Below are 17,977 nucleotides of genomic sequence, written 5' to 3' on the forward strand. Positions count from 1 at the left end.
GGAAGCAGTTTGGAGATTAGAGCAATAATCCCATAAAGCAACTCGATCACAAGCATCATTAAAAGCATACACAAACGAAACCAAAAAGGTAATTTCCTTTTCAATAAAAGTGGCTAGACAAGAAATACACTGAGCATTACTAGAGTGTAAAGTCACTGTCCAAATACCGGGGTCCCAACCAACCCAAACTCGACCATTGTGGTGAAAATCATAATTAAAGAGCCAATTCCAATTTATGTTAATCTTTTTCGAAATACCAACCGAGTTGTGAGCTTTGACCTTAGTCTCCAAAATACCCATAAGACTAATATTATTCATAGAAATAAAATTCTGCAATTCTTTTTGGTGAGGGCCCTTGTTTAGACCCCTCACATTCCAGGAAGCAAACTTCATTGGAGACGTTTGAGGATAGCTGGCCCTGCTGCCAGTTTGGTGCTTTTTTTGTACAATGGGCTTTTCATGTTGACTACCTTGATAAACCCATCTGCATCCATTAAGTCCGAGTTTTCTGCACACAGGCCTGTAACAACCGGGTGTGTTGTGTTTTCTGCATGCAAGACAGGTGTTGTTGTTGGAACCTGTGTTGCAACTGGAACATTATTTCTAACTGCATCTTGACTTCTACCCCGTCTTCTTTTCTGTTTTCCTGGAGACACTAAGTTACCAGGAGCCAAATTATTAGAAACCATCACATCTACCTTTACAGCTACAGTTGGCTGTTGATCAAATTCCTCCAATTCATCAATATGTGCCACCGTCTTTTCAATCCCAGTGTCAGCCAAAATTTCACCATTACTGTCTACCACATTGTCAGCTTTCTCATTATCTAAATCTTCCACATTTTGATCCTCATCCAATACCAAATCACAGCCAAGAAATTCCCATAGCACCTTGGGGTTGACATCACTAGTACCTTGTTCATTTTGCTCATCTGCAGCCCCTGAAGTAGGAGTTTGTCCATTTTGTTTCTTTGCCACCTTAGTAGTACCATGTTTATCACCACCCTGTCTAAACCGAGGATTTGGTTTGACTGCATTCGGATTATGAACACACCTCGAATTAGAGTGTCCAAATGCTTTGCAATGGCTACAAGAATATGGTAATTGAGGGTATAAAATGCTAACTTTAACTAGTTCTTCTTCCCCCATCTCATCTAGGACCGGAACCCACACAAAATCCGGTCTCGGACTCGAATAAAAGAGCATAACCTGTACTGAAGCATACTTGGTAGGCTCGAACTTTGCTGTAAACTCATCAAACTTAAGTGGCAAACCCACAGCCTTAGCTATAAGAGTTAACCCTTCCCTAGACCAGTACGAGTGACGAACATCTTCAAGCTTAATCCAGCAAGGTACTGTCTCAATTACGTTCTTCTTAAATTTATTTGCCTCCATCCAAGGCAACAGATATAATGTCTTACCACCCATATTGACCGAACTGAAGGCCAGAATTTTGTTTTTGTTCTCTATCGAATCAAATTTAAATGTGAAGTACCCCTTGGAACTATAGAAGACCCTATTTAAGCCATGATTTTTCCACAGTTTAAATGCCTGTTCCCTGACATATCTAAAATCGAAACTTCCACCTATGAAATGACCAATAAAACTTGTGTCCCAATTTTTCCGAGCGTTAACTAAAAATTCCCTTGGTGGTTTGATAGTGGCAGAGCCATCCTCATTAAATGTAACATCCGCTTTAGAGCTACATGAAGGTTCTTTAGAAGGTACTGATTTAGTAACAATAGCACTCCACATTTTTTGAAGCTGATTATTAATCTCGTTATGTGAAACAGGTTCTGTATGCTCATTGGACTTATCAGTATCATTACTAGGGACATAAACTGTTAACACACCATTTTGCACAGAGATATTATCATGCAAATCCTCTAAAGCTGGAACAGAGGTTTTACCTTGAAGCTTAGAAGCTACATAATCTGATGATTTCGTGGAATCTTTCGGAGAATTAACCCGTAAAGGACCAGTTTCACTTCGAGTGGAGCCGCCATCAAGTATGGACTTGGTCTCATCGTGAATTCTCTGTGCTGTTCTAGGAGACCACTGACTATTCCGAGCTGCTTCTGCTAAGAAAACATTATGGTCAATTGCTGGAAGAGCTAGCAAAGGAGGTGTTATATAATTGTGACCAATGAAGTTCGAAAATTCCTCCGAGTTCATGCTACCGGAGTTTTCAGAGTTTCTAGATCCCATAGACAATCAATCGATCGAGAAATAACAAGAAAAAAGAAGAATACGAGCTTGAAGTAAGTAGTAATGGCGGAACAGGTTGGAGAAGATGAAGTGAATATACTAAATAAGGTAAGAAATAAAAAAGGGGGAAAAGAAAAGTGATGGGCGGGAGACAGAAATGGAAAGAAAGTGTATATCTGCTGGGTATTAGATCTGGATAATAGTGTGATAAAGCTAGGCGGGAAACATAATTCTAGAGAGAAGGGAAACATCCAGGGAATAGGAATTTCATCACGATTCGCATATATGCATGTTTGCATCCAAGGATAGAACTCTTTGGCGTTGAAATTTTTAGCATTTGGTTTCAAATTATGGAAATGACACCACTTATAGCATTACATTGGACTTGCTCTTAGTCGGCAGTGAAATTAGAAGTGAACATAAACCTTCAATCGATTTGACCCGTCCCTTATTTTGGTTAAACTAACTGAATAATTCAAAACCCGATTTTTTGTTAATTTAATTTTTTATCAACTCGAATATAATGAATTGGGTCAGAATTTTGACAAATTTTAACTCTTACCGGCCCAACCTAATCAGAACTATTATTATACAAATGATTATTTGAAATCTCAATGAATGATTTTATATTTATTTTATTAATATATATTTTTAAAATAATTAAAATAACTAATACTCCCTCTATCCTAAATTAGTTGTCTCGTTTGACTTTTACACATAATTTTAGATATCTTGACTGTATACCTTATTTGAATTTTTCTAAAAAAAATTATGAAAAAAAATTAAATCTTAAACTTTTATTCACACAAAAATTGAAAAATAATTCACGGAGTTATGCAGCGCTTTAAATTACGTGCAAAAGTCAACTAGACAACTACTTTGGGACAAGGGAAATATCTTTTTTATTTTCACCTCCATGATATTATTTTATTATGTGTCCCAAGCTACATAAAAAAAATGTTTGTTATGGATCAAAAACTAAGGTATATTAATTGCTGTATTTATTACTAAGGAATGTGAGCTTCGAGGCTCGATTTGACTGCTCTTGTGTTTCGTGACTCAATCTGCCTTAACAAGATGCCTACGTACCTTGTGAAAGGAATATGTCCTAAGTCCAATCATGTATAAGGATTCAGGAATAACTTTTATGTAATCTGTTTTGATTTCATTGATATTAATAAAGACTTGTTTTGTTTTTATTACGGGCTTTATCTATTTAAGTATTTAAATAAGATATAGCACAGTTTAGAGTAAAGTTTTTTATGGATTATGATGAGATCATAATAGTGAGACCTAAAAAGATGATAACTCTAAACTTAAATAGTTCCTGGTCATAGGATTACTAACTGGTAATTAATAATCCGCAAAGATCGGTACATACTATGCTTGCTTCATTATGAAGGATGTCTGTTCTCATAGACATTTGTGTGGTGACACTATAGCTAGTATGTAGGTGCTTATTATAGAATAAGTTCACTGAACATGACTCGCCTAGCTGAACAACTGATGGAGTTCACTCACGTGTCAGCAGTTGTTCGCTTAGTGATAGTTGTACAAGTATCCTTAGACTTGAGGTCATCATAGTCATCTTGTGTACACTGAACTATGCTTTGGTTTAGTTCTTAGTCTCCAGGGACAATTATTAGGGCTCTTCTGGGTATAGGAATTTGTACACGAAGATAGTGTATGATCAATAAAAGATCTACCCCTTCCAGTGAAGGAAGCGAATGTTCAAGGCTGATCCACTTATGCTAGTTCAGGAATCTCTGGCCAGAGTAAATGAAATTAGAAAGGAGTTTCTAATTTGCATAGAAGTACGCATAGTAAATGGTAAGCAAGTGATTGAATTAGATAGGCTTGACACGAGATCCATGCATTGTATTTAATCGGGACATTGTAGGGTAGAAGGAGTTTATTGTACGGTAACTATTCACTGAATAGGTTCTTGGTATTCTAAGCAGTGAATTTATATTATCCGGATAGTCGCGATATGCTGAGAAGTATCCCTCACGATGTAGAATAAATGTGATTAATTAATTAATCATATTTAATAAATTATAAAATTTATATAAATAATGATAAAATAGTTTTATTATTATTTATTTCTACTACCGGCTTAATATTGAACCTACAGGGTCACACCATAAAAAGAGAATGATTTAATGGTGGAGGAATTAATTAATAATGGCTAATAATTATTTATTTGTGAAATAAATAATTAATTGGCAAATTTAATAATTGATTAAATGAGATTTAATTGATTATAAATTAATTAAGAAAAGTTCTTAATATTATTAATTAAAGGATTTAATTTTTGGAAATTAAATCAAGAGAGAGAATTATTTCTAAAGTGTTTAGAAAAAGGATTAATGATTAAAAGGTGTTTTAATTATTAATGAGAATAATAAATGGGATAATAATAATAATATTTATGGGAAAATTTCAGCTGAAAATTTTGCCTATAAATACACTATTATAGACCCTATTTTATTCGAACCCACATCAAACCCGAAAACCCAAAAAGTTTGGAAAACCCAATTCTCTCCACCTCCTTCCTCCTCCTTAACATCGTTTTCTTGGTGGATACCGGTGGAGTGCTTCACAATTGAGGAGCAACTGCTAAGGATCTCTGATCGTTGTCTCCGAATTATTTTAAAAGGTTAGATTCGATCCCTCGAATTTTTATTCACGATTTATATGCTTTTATTTGGATTTTGTATGTGTAAAAGTGTTTTTCCACGCCCCGCTGCGTTTAAAAATCCAACAATGGTATCAGAGCATAGGTTGTATGCATATAGATCTGTGGTAAAAATTTCAGAATTTTATATGCTTGTATGAATTAATTATGATTTTTACAAGTTATATCATGGTTTAATTTTGTCTGATGAGAAATCGTTTCTTAGAATAATTTTGAATGTTGATCTGGGTTCTACAAGTGTTGTAGATCGTCTGGGTATTTTTTTCATAATTTTATGATGTATAGATTTTTTATTATGAATTTTTGAAGTTCTTGTAATTAAATTCGTAATTAAATAAAGCATATATATATATAATATAAAGTATGTATGTATATATCTAGTTGTCTGCTGTTTTTGTGTTGCTGCACGGAAAGAAAGGAGACAGCAAAGCACAGGTACAACTGTCGGTCAGGCGCACGGAATTTCGTGCGGGAGTGTCAGGCGGCTGTATAGAATAAAAAAAATAGGGGTGTAACGCATTCCGGGAATGCGTTACACACCTGTGGCGCATTCACGGAATGCGTTACACCCTTTAATGGCTGAAAAGGGGTGTAACGCATCACCGGAATGCGTTACAGCCCTTCTGTTGATTTTAAAATTGATTTTCTGGGAGTTTTGTAACTCAGTTTTAGGCGTGTAATATACCGTTGGATTCGTTTTTCCGAGACGGATCTAATGGAGTGATCAATTTTAGTTTATATAAAAGTTTTGAACTGTTTATATTTCCATGAAGTGTTTTAAAGCTGTTTTTGACTGTTTTTTAATTGCTTTTAAATGCTTCATGTGATACATAGAGATGTATAATGCTTAGACTAATGTGCTAGATGATGTAACATGCCTACCTTGATGTTTATTCATGTTTATATATGTGATATATGCTTAGTTTATCATCCGATGATAGATTTAGGTGAACTTAAATGAACATAAGGCGTTTGTTAGACAACCTAGTATAGTGAAATTGTTTCATAACCTTAAGAATAATATTATGAATACAATCATGAGATTCTTATGTTTGTGAAACACGTAATTGAATATGAATTTTTGATATGAGAGAAAGGATGATTCTGTCAACAACAGATTTCTATCTGTAAGAAAGGGTTATTAAGTGACGCCTCTTGACAATGCTCCACCCGATCTGGGAATCATCTGATTATTGATTGTTGATTTGAAATATTTAATTTAAAAGGAAGAATCTCTTTATAATATGATTATGATTGTAACGTAATATAATCCCTCTAAAATTAAATAATATCAAGTAGTAATTGGCCAATGACACAACGGGTTTGTGTCGGTCATAACCTTCCAACATGATAGAAAAGTAGTTCTTATTTTTGAATCATTGTTGGTTCGTGCTACAGCTGAGGGCTTTGATTTCGAAATAAGAAATACTTGTCTATTACATAGAGATGTGTACATTGAATAAGAATCTAAAGGTCGGTACGTGCTACAGCCGTGGGCCTTTGGGGACTGATTTAACTGTACGGAATGTTGGGTTAGACTTGACTTAGAATATTGAGTTTGTCATGCTACAGCCGAGACTCAATTATTCAAGAGGCTAAAGTTTGATTAGGGAATAACATGAGATGTAACTGACAAAAGTTGTCTGTCTATTGAACATTGCATGGCGGTTCGTGCTACAGCCGGGGTTGTGTAATGGAATATAGGATCCCTATTCCCACTAGCATTATGAATGCTTAATTTTTCATGTAGGGGGTTGAATAAATTAGGAAAACTAGTGGGAGCCACTTATGAATAAAGACCCGATTCATATAGTGTTTTGAAATGAAATCGAATATTTGCTAAGTGTTGTTATGTGTTTATCATTTACAGATTTACTTTGTACGTTATGTCTTCTGCACTATCACTTAGGAGCATACTGGATGCTCACAAATTGACTGGTCCTAATTATGCTGACTGGCTTCGAAACTTGAGAATTGTTCTCAGGATTGAGAAGCTGGAATACGTGATTGACTCACCTAAGCCTACTGAACCTGCTAGTGATGCACATAATGATGAACATGTTGTGTATCGTAAGTGGTTAGATGATGCAAATGTTGCTCAATGCATCATGCTAGCTTCCATGAACATTGAGCTACAGAAGCAACATGAGCATATGGATGCTCACACTATCCTCATGCATCCACAAGAGTTGTATGATGTGGCGGGGAGGACAGCTCGATATGAGATATCGAAGGAGCTGTTCGGTTGTAGGATGTCTGAGGGATCATTTGTGAATGACCATGTACTTAAGATGATCAATTTGATTGAACGTCTTGGACAACTTGGTTTTGCCATGGATGGGGAGCTGAGCCAAGACTTGGTCTTGCAATCGCTTCCGAGTTCGTTCTCGCAGTTTGTTGTGAACTTTCACATGAATAAGTTGGATGTCAGCCTGCCTGAACTCCACAACATGTTGAAGACTGCGGAATCGAATTTTCCCCCTAAGAAGAGTTCTGTTCTTCTAATTGGTGAAGGTTCCAATCCTAAGAAAAGGAAGAGGAACCCTTCCAAGAAGAAGAAAGTAGGTGAGAAAACGCCGGTTCCACCAAAAGCTGAAGACCCCAAGAGCAAAGTTGTTTGCTTTCACTGTAACAAGGTGGGGCACTGGAAGAGGAACTGCAAGGTTTACCTTGCAGAATTGAAGAAGAAGAAGGGTAGTGAGACTACCGCTTCTGATTCAGGTATGTTCATGATAGAAGTGAATATATCATTAAATCAAATTTCTACTTGGGTATTAGATACCGCCTGTGGTTCTCAAATCTGCAATTTGTTGCAGGGACCAAGGAGAAGTAGGACTCTTGAGGAAGAGGAGGTGATTCTACTGATGGGAAATGGAGCAAGAGTTGCTGCTGAAGATGTAGAATCATTTCATTTACATATGCCTACGGGCAAGACTATTGTTTGAAATAATTGTTATTTTGTTCCCTCGATTGTGAGGAATATTATTCTCATGTTAGACTTGGCTGGATTTTCATTTATTATTGAGAATAATGAATGTTCTATTCTTAGAGATAATATTCTTTATGGACGTGGTACTTTAAATAATGGTCTGTTTATATGTGACATAATTTACTTCAGATTGAACAAACTAATAAAAGAAAAGAGATGATGAAAATCTCACTTTATAGTGGCAATGCAGTCTCCATTTAGTAGACATGGAGAGAGGACTGCAAATTTGCTAGGAATGGTACACACAGATGTATGTGGACCAATGTCTACGCAAGCCATGGGTGGATTTTCATACTTCATTACTTTCATAGATGATAGATCTAGATTCGGATATGTGTTTGATGAAACACAAGTCTGAAGCCTTTGAAAAGTTCCAAGAGTATAAGTATGAAGTGGAGAAATAACCAAACATAGTATTATAACTCTTCGATCAGATCGAGGTGGTGAATACTTTAATGGAGTATTTCTAGATTATCTCAAAGTAAATGGTATAGTCTCCCAGTGGACTCCTCCAGATTGGTATCTGAAAGGAGAAATCGAACTTTGTTAGACATAGTTCGGTCCATGATGAGCTATGCAAATCTTCCAGTATTCCTATGGGGTTATGCATTGGAAACCTCAGCATATTTACTGAATAAGGTGCTTTCCAAATCTGTTCCTCAAACTCCGTATGAGATATAGAAAGAAAGGAAACCGAGTCTTAAACACGTCAAGATTTGGGGATGTCCAGCTTATGTCAAGTAAGTTGACCCAAATAAGCTGGAATATCGATCCGTAAAATGTAGTTTTGTGGGATATCCTAAAGAGACTTTAGGGTATTACTTTTACACCGATCATCGGGTGTTTGTATCCAGACATGCTACCTTCTTGGAAAAGGATTTTATCCTTGAAGGAAACAGTGGGAGCAAAATTGAACTTGATGAAGTTCAAGAAGCACAAACTACTACGGATCAAGTGGAAACACCTGTTCTGACTGAACAACCTTTGTGGAACAGCCCATTCATAGATCAGGGAGAGTGTATCCCCAACCTGAGAGGTATTATGGCCTTGTCATTGAGAATGACAATGAGTTTTCGATCATTGATGATGACGACCCTGTGACCTATAATGAGGCTATGAGTAGTGTTGACTCAGAGAAATGGCATAGTGCCATGAAATCTTGAAAGAAATCTATGTATACGGGATACAAAAGAATGATTAGAGCAGATGGCCAGGTGGTGACCTTTAAGGCCAGGCTTGTGGCAAAAGAATTCAAACAAAGGCAATGGATTGACTTTGATGAAACCTTTTACATGTAGCCCTGTTAAAATCAGTTCAGATTTTGCTTGCGAATGTTGCTTACTACGACTATGAGATTTGGCAATTAGCCAGATGGTTTTCTTTCCAAGAGAAATGAAAACCTAGTGTGTAAGCTGCTGCGAACCATATGTGGTTTAAAGCAGGCTTCTCGAAAGATGAAACATTCGTTTTGATGAGACAATCAAAGAGTTTGATTTTATCAAAAACGAAGATGAACCATGCGTCTACAAAAGGGTTAGTGGGAGCGCGGTAACATTTCTTGTATTGTATTGAATTAAAGTTGACACACATAACAACATAGCAGACCCACTCACAAAGCTACTTTTTGAAAGTCACTTTGATCGTCATAAAGATGAGATGGGTATTAGATACCAGAGTGATTGGCTTTAGTACAAGTAGGAGATTGAAAGGAATATGTCCTAAGTCCAATCATGTATAAGGATTTAGGAATAACTTTTATGTAATCTGTTTTGATTTCATTGATATTAATAAAGACTTGTTTTGTTTTTATTACGGGCTTTATCTATTTAAGTGTTTAAATAAGATATACCATAGTTTAGAGTAAAGCTTTTTATGGATTATGATGAGATCATAATAGTGAGACCTAAAAAGATGATAACTCTAAACTTAAATAGTTCCTGGTCATAGGATTACTAACTGGTAATTAATAATCCGCAAAGATCGGTACATACTATGCTTGCTTCATTATGAAGGATGTCTGTTCTCATAGACATTTGTGTGGTGACACTATAGCTAGTATGTAGGTGCTTATTATAGAATAAGTTCACTGAACATGACTCGCCTAGCTGAACAACTGATGAAGTTCACTCACGTGTCAGCAGTTGTTCGCTTAGTGATAGTTGTACAAGTATACTTAGATTTGAGGTCATCATAGTCATCTTGTGTACACTGAACTATGCTTTGGTTTAGTTCTTAGTCTCCAGGGACAATTATTAGGGCTCTTCTGGGTATAGGAATTTGTACACGAAGATAGTGTATGATCAATAAAGGATCTACCCCTTCCAGTGAAGGAAGCGAATGTTCAAGGCTGATCCACTTATGCTAGTTCAGAAATCTCTGGCCAAAGTAAATGAAATTAGAAAGGAGTTTCTAATTTGCATAGAACTACGCATAGTAAATGGTAAGCAAGTGATTGAATTAGTTAGGCTTGACACGAGATCCATGCCTTGTATTTAATCGGGACATTGTAGGGTAGAAGGAGTTTATTGTACGGTAACTATTCACTGAATAGGTTCTTGGTATTCTAAGCAGTGAATTCATTATAAATGTTTTAGTTTAAGACATTAGGATTATTAATGTTTATGTTCTATCGATTATTCCCTTTATAATTTATTAATTCTTAATATACTGCGATATAAATGTTAGATTAATAAATGTCCTTGAAATATGATATGCAATTCTATATCTCTAAGTACGTTACTTAGAAATGAGATTATGAGAATAGTATCAATAATCCTAAAGGTCCCTAGTTGAGTATTATTATTAAGGGAAAATAATAATGCATTAAGACTGGTGTGTTTGTTGACTGATGATCACATCTCATTGATCATAGGTATGATGATACTAAAGTCAAAAACACAAGCATATGTATATGTACATGGTGCTGGACGGACCCAATGTGAGATTCTACATGTCTGTTGTGTTATAAGTAATTCTCACAGTGATAATGATGTAATGGTCCTTAGACCTGAAGTCATTATATTTCTATACGAGAATTAATATACATTGATTCCATTAAAAGTTATCCTTGATCGGGTAATGATAAAAGTGGACATTGGGTATATTATGAATCGTATGAGAAATATGAATGATTTAGATGCGATTTAACCCTCTTATTTTAGGAGTGATATTATTGGCCTCTTGTATGAGTTACACTATTAAATACGTGGTCACGCTCAAATATTGATTTGATATGATAGTCTACTCATTGATCAAGAAAACATGGATTAAACTATGACGAGGATGACATATTACATGCCTCTAGTTTAATCTATAATATTTGGTTAAAGGAATTATATTACATTGTACATTATTCACGAAATGTTTAATCGATTACCGATTCAATTATTATTACTTGGGTAGCAATGATGTATTATTAGATGGCGCTCATTGTTTACGATTTTAAATTAGATTTAAAATTCGTTGCCAACGTAATAATAACCTATAGGGTCACACACTAAGAATGCTTGAAGTATTATTTAATTTAAATTGGATTTAAATTATATTAAAGTAATTTGAATTATTTATAATATTAATTAAGTATGACTTAATTAATTAGATAGATATTGATATTCGAATTTACTAATATTAATTATGAAATTCATTTGTTAAATAATTAAGCGTGACTTAATTATTATACAAATAGGAATTTCTAATTAATAATAACTCATAATTAGTTAAGAGTTATAATTCTTATTATACTCTCTATATAATATCTCTTATGTGGCTGATTTTGAATGCAAGACTTTTACTAAAACCCTAGCCACTAAGGGAGAAGATGGAGAGAGCAAGAAGAAATAAGTTTGTGCTAGTACACATTCAATCCTTGCGTTCAAGCATTCGTGTGGATATCGATTGAGAGTAGATCGTGAGAGCGGGATGCGTGGTGATTGAACAAGTTTTGGATCTCCATTAGTCAACCAATGTGTAAAGCTTCTTAAGGTAAACAATCTAATTTACGAATTAAATATCTATTTTTCGCATGGATCCTGTGGTGGGTTTCGAAAATTCTGATTTTTCACATTTTTAATTACTGTTTCCGTTGCATTTATGTGCTCGAAACCCAACAATTATCTTGTATGGAAAAACACTCTCTTGAAACACTAAGTCTCTGGTTACAGATATAGAGTTTTTCTGTAAATCAAACACCTTATAACTTTTTTGACTATTAGAATATCCAAAAAAAAACCCAACAGTAGCTCTAGGATCAAATTTGGATCTATTAACTTTTGCTGTGGAAAAATAGACTAAGCAACCAAAAGTTGTAAGATGATCTAAAGGTGCAGATTCTTTGTAGATTTTGAAATAGGGAGTCTGATTATTAACGGACTGCAAAAGCATTCTGTTGATAAGATAGGTGGAGCATAATATGCATTCCCCCAGAATTTATTATGTAGATTTGCTTGCAAAGACAAAGCCCTAGAAGTTTCTAGGAGATGTCTGTGCTTTCTCTCCACAACTCCATTTTGTTGTGGAGTGTAAACACAGGAAGTCTGATGAAAAATTCCCTTTTCTGAGATATAGTTGTTTAACGAAGCCTTGACATAATTCCATGGCACTGTCAGATCTGATAGTTTGAACATTAGCAGAAAATTGCACAGCCACATATTCAAGAAAATTTTCTAATATAACAGCAACTTCAGATTTGTATTTGAGTAAATGTACCCAGGTAAATCTACTAAAGTCATCAACTATAGTAAGAAACATAGTACAACCAAAGATAGACTTAGTTTGATAAGGACCCTAGATATCAATGTGTAACAATTGAAAAGGACTAGTTGATTTAATATGACTAGAGGGAAAATACTTTCTAACTTGCTTGGCTGCTGGACAAACTTGACAGATTATAGATTCTAGAAATTCTTTGGAAATGCTGACTGGATTAACAAGTTTTAGTTGCTGAAAAGGTAGATGACCCATTCTTAAATGCCAGAGTTTAGCTGATTCTGTGGTACTGAGATAAGCAGCATTACAGTATCCGGAAGAGTCTTGAGAAGTAGAAGTTGTTACCAAAGAATCTTGTAAGCTATAAAGTCCACTATGTAGTTTACCAAGAAGAATATGTAGCCTATTCAGAGAAAGGCCCTGAACAAAACATTTGTTATCAGTAAACATTACTTGACACTTCAAGTCCTCACGCGGCTTGACTATTAATATTAATCTGAAGTGAAAATCAGGTACATGGAGCACCTTCTGTAAAACTATGTCATTACTAAGTTTAACATTGCCAATGTGTAAGACCTTAATCTTTCTGCCATCAGGAACTGTTATAAAACTATTAGTATCATTAAGAACCTCATAAGACTGAAAGAGCTCAAGATGTGGACAAATGTGATATGTGAAACCACTATCTACTATCCAATCATTTTGAAATGCAGAGAAGAGACATATTTTACCTGCCACCAAAGCATGTCTTGAAGTAAAGGGACCAGTATCAGTTTCATTCTGAGAATCACTACTTTTCTAGATGAAGTAAAGACAACAGCAGATTATACTGAGCTTGAGAGATAGTGGAAGAGGAATCAGTATTATCAACTAATTGTTGATCAACAAACTGGGAGCTTGTATCCTGATGAGAAAATGCAGAAATTTTTCTGTCATTTTTAGCTTGGAAGCCAGGGGGATACCCATGAATTTTGAAGCATCTTTCTATAATGTGACCTGCAATTTGACAATTTGTACAAAAATACTTAGAAGCAGGCTTAGTAGATCTATTTGGCACAAAAGCTTGCTTAGATGTTCAAGAAGTTCCAGCGGAAGCAATATTGTGAGAGGAACCAGGATTTGAAAAATTCTGAAAAAAAATTCTTTGGCCTTGATTACCAAATCTCCTTCTATCTGCATAAAATGACATTGCCTCAGTTTGAGTAGATATTTTGGAAAGCTCTTTATGACGCTCTTCCTGTAAAAATAGTCGATATGCCTGTGAAATATTAGGAAGATGCTGCATCATCAAAATATTAGCTCTTATTGCAGAAAAATCATCATTCAGTTTCATCATAAACTGTAGTAACTTTTGTTCTTGCTGTTTAGCTTGAATCCTTTGAGTCAATTGGCAGGCGCATTTCTTGCAAGTGCAATACGAAGAGGGATTAGTGTCATTAAGTCTATCACATACAGTTTTCATCTTAGTAAAGAACTCAGATATGGAATCATGTCCTTGTTTAAGCTCCTGCAACTGTTGTTCAAGTGAATAAATCTGTGTCATAGATGTATATCCAAATCGTTCCTCCAAATCATCCCAAATCTCTTTCGTAGTATGCATAAACAATACACTATTAGCTATGTTGTCATCAAGATTGAATAGCATCCATGAAATTACCAAACTATTGCATCGTTCCTAGTGTTTATACTCAACAGTTGTAGGAGACGATGCTACTATTGAACCATCCAAAAAACCAATTTTATTCTTTGCTGATAAAGTAAGCAACATCGATCTCTTCCAGTTATGGAAACCATTGCCAATGAACTTCACAGACACTAACTGAGAAGCACTAGCATCTGATGAATAGATATAATAGATGCTCGACGGATCAACATTACTTTGATTAATCTGAGTCTGATTTTGATTTCCTTGATTGCGTGCAGCCATATCTCATGAGACGAATCGCAACTTTCTAAACTTTTCACCTTTTACAGATCGTACTTATCATCAAACACTTTGTGTGCATAAAACTTTATCCAGAAGAAATACGGTTTTATAGTATGAAATGAAATATTTCCAGAAAATTCAACAGCGAAAAATATATATCATCATTGCTTGAATCGTAATCATCACAATTGATATGCGAAAAGAGGAAATCAACTACACAATTACTCAGAAAACTAATAAAATTCAGAAACACACACGATTCGTATGTATATATGATCAACACATATTCAGAGATGAACAAAGAACACCTGATTAGAGAAATCGCCAGATCGCCGTTATGAAAACAATGATGAGAGATTAGTGACGATGCACAAAACACTGATGACAAAGCGGAAGAAGACCAATCTGCAAATCCTTATGTAATCATGAAGATCATCACCGTGATCGCCATGAAAATGTGTTTAGTAAGCTCTGATACCATAATAATTTGTTAAATGTAAAGCAAGAAGAAACAATTCTTGAATTGAAGAAGAAAAGTTAGTTACAATGTGTGTTTACAACTGTTTATATACAGAGAGTTTTTGAACTAAAGAAAATGGCGGGAAAAACTAAACTAACTAACTTCGCTATTACTAATTATATTAAGTTGAGATGTGTGCTGAGCTGGAGGATGCTGGAATATTGTCAATAATTATCTTTAGGCCAGGCTGGTGCTGAGTCTTAGATAGATGTAATGTAACCCCTTCCTCCATAGTTTTAGGTTTTGCTCGTAAGTTTGTTTTTTTAAGTAAAGGAAGTAAGTGATCATGAGATAAAATATTTTCATCTCATTGTTTGATTTTGAAGCGAAAGTATGTCAAATTTCCATTCATTACTACTTATTTTCGTTCCTTTTAAAAAATCGGGAGCACAACTACAAGTGAAATTGAAAGTACTTTACTTATATTATACTTATTTTCTTCCCTTTTTAAACTCGAGGGCAAGAGGTTAAGAAAGAATGAAATCAAATAAAGGGTATGTCAATTAATTTTACTTTACCTCTTAATCGTGTTCTCGAGATTTTGATTAAAACAAAATTAAGTGATATTAAATGCAAATTTGACAAATTTATATTACAAAATTTTTAGTTCAAAAATGCAATAAAAGAACTTACTTACTTATCAATTACTACTTACTATCATTATAAAAAACTCTGGAGTAAGACCCCGAAGAATGTTAGGACATAAACTAGAGCCGTAGACACAGAATTTTGTTTGTGAGTAAACTCGAACTCGACTCTATTAGAGCCCAGTTTGTTAAAAACTTGAACTCGATTGAGTTTGAACTCAAAAATGTGTGTGTTAAACTTAACGAGTTTTAGATAAGTTTTAGCATGTGCGGCTCCAGATTGGCTCAAATTTGTATGGCTCAAATTCGGCTCAAAGCTCGAAAGAAAATATAAATATATCCTAATTTTTAATTATAATCCTTACAATTTAGGTTTAGAATTACACCCAAATATTTAATCCACAAATCATGTGAATTATTTGAGGATAATAGATTACAATGTGAGTTTTGGTTGTTTTGAAACTAATAATAAGTTGGTCCAAGTGTTTAAACCCATATTTTTAAAAATAAATGTTATTGTACATGAGTTATTTGTTAAGAGCTCGAGTTAGACTCGACTCATTACAGCTCCGTGTGTATACAAACTCGAGTTCGAACACAATTTTTATGCCGATAAGAAAACTCAGCTCTATTCGTTAAGAAAGTAAGTTAAGTTTGTCCTGTTAAGATCAAAAATCGGCTAAGCGTAATTTGTCTACGCTCGTTGCTGAAAGTAATTCTTGTACTAAATCAACTAGCAGATAATTTTTGGAGAAAAGGAATTGTAAAAGAAGTATATATTTTCTTTAACTTGTTTTTCAACTTAATTTTTAAAAAAGAACAATGATTTCCTTTTATTACAGTAATGATTGGAGCTCCCTTAAAACAGTAATGATTGGAGAAATGTGAATTGGCCCAGCACATTGTTCTGCTACAGCATTTCTGAACACAGCAGAACACATTGCAGTTATCTACTCCACAGTCTAGAACAAGTATTTCTACTCGCAAACTATATATTGACATAAACGGAAAACTGTGAATTTTTTTGATAATGCATGAAAGAAAAGATTATACAGAAAATGTCAGTTTCCAGTCACAGCAACATGCACGATATCATTTCAAACTCGATATACTGCAGTCTGCATATGTTGATTCCAAAGTGCAGGAACTTTCAATATGTATGGAGGGAGACTCAATAATCTAATATGTTTGTTCATGTGCGTACAAATCCAATTATTCAAACCATGTGCAATGCAACATTAATGATTATTTGAAGAATGTCTAGCTAGCTAGTAGTAGATATATGAAACCAACACTAGTTGACATGTCGTTCTTGTTAGTAATTCATATTTGCATGTTTTGACTTGGTAATCGTATAACTATGGCCGTAACATATTTTTCGAGGGGACCGATAATCAGTCATGAGAATCTATTGTTGTATCGTAAAAGCCTATAGCATATTTTATAGTAAAATTTTCAAGATAAATGTATAGTACAGATTTTGGAATGAATTTATAAAACGTTTTTTTTATAAATATGTAAAATTTTCGTAACATATATATTGTACAATTTTATGAGTGAGATTATAGAACCATTTTTTTTATAAATATCGCACAAAAATTCTTCGATATGTTACAACAACCGACTGTTTCTTACAAATCTCCTTTTGTCAGTTACGGGGTGTATTATATGTTTGAGGCTGTTAAGATAACACCGGCCAATCCATCACCATAAAAACGGGGAGTGTTAGCTGAGTCAGCGGCAGTATTGACATGAAACCTAAAGTCAAATCCAACATTTAAGGCACTAGTCACGCAATCACGAGTTGTATAATACGGACCGTGAGTTTAAAGGGATAAAGCTAGCAACTCTATAAAAGTCTCTGCTTATGCCATTACGCGTCATCGCCTCTAACGAATATGAATCTCATGAATCAAAATTACTAATGTTAGTCGACGACAGTGCAATTGCTTTATTCTTCAAAACACGCAAACTCTATTAGCCTAGTCAATCTTCACATTAAGTGGCATCACGGTTCACTCGTGTGTGTGGGCTTCACTTGAACCGAATCCGTTAGATTTGTTGGTCCCGTTGTGGTAATGTAGTTTCGAGTAACACGCATGTTAGTTAGCTATGTTCTCATTGAATCACCTTTAGCTATACCAATGGAATGAATCTTCTTATCCTACTCTTTTTCTGTCGCTAATGATTGAGATGTGCCGCATATATCTCCTCCCCGGACTTTGTTTGATTAGTACACCTTTACAGCTAATATTAAAGTAAGTATATTATCGTTTGTTTGAAAAATTTTAAAATAAGTAATTTTTGACTTAATATCAATAAATAATGTTTAAGTAATAAATAGA

This window comes from Apium graveolens, chromosome 3 (assembly GCF_009905375.1).
Source record: "Apium graveolens cultivar Ventura chromosome 3, ASM990537v1, whole genome shotgun sequence".
In the NCBI taxonomy this organism is placed as follows: Eukaryota; Viridiplantae; Streptophyta; class Magnoliopsida; order Apiales; family Apiaceae; genus Apium; species Apium graveolens.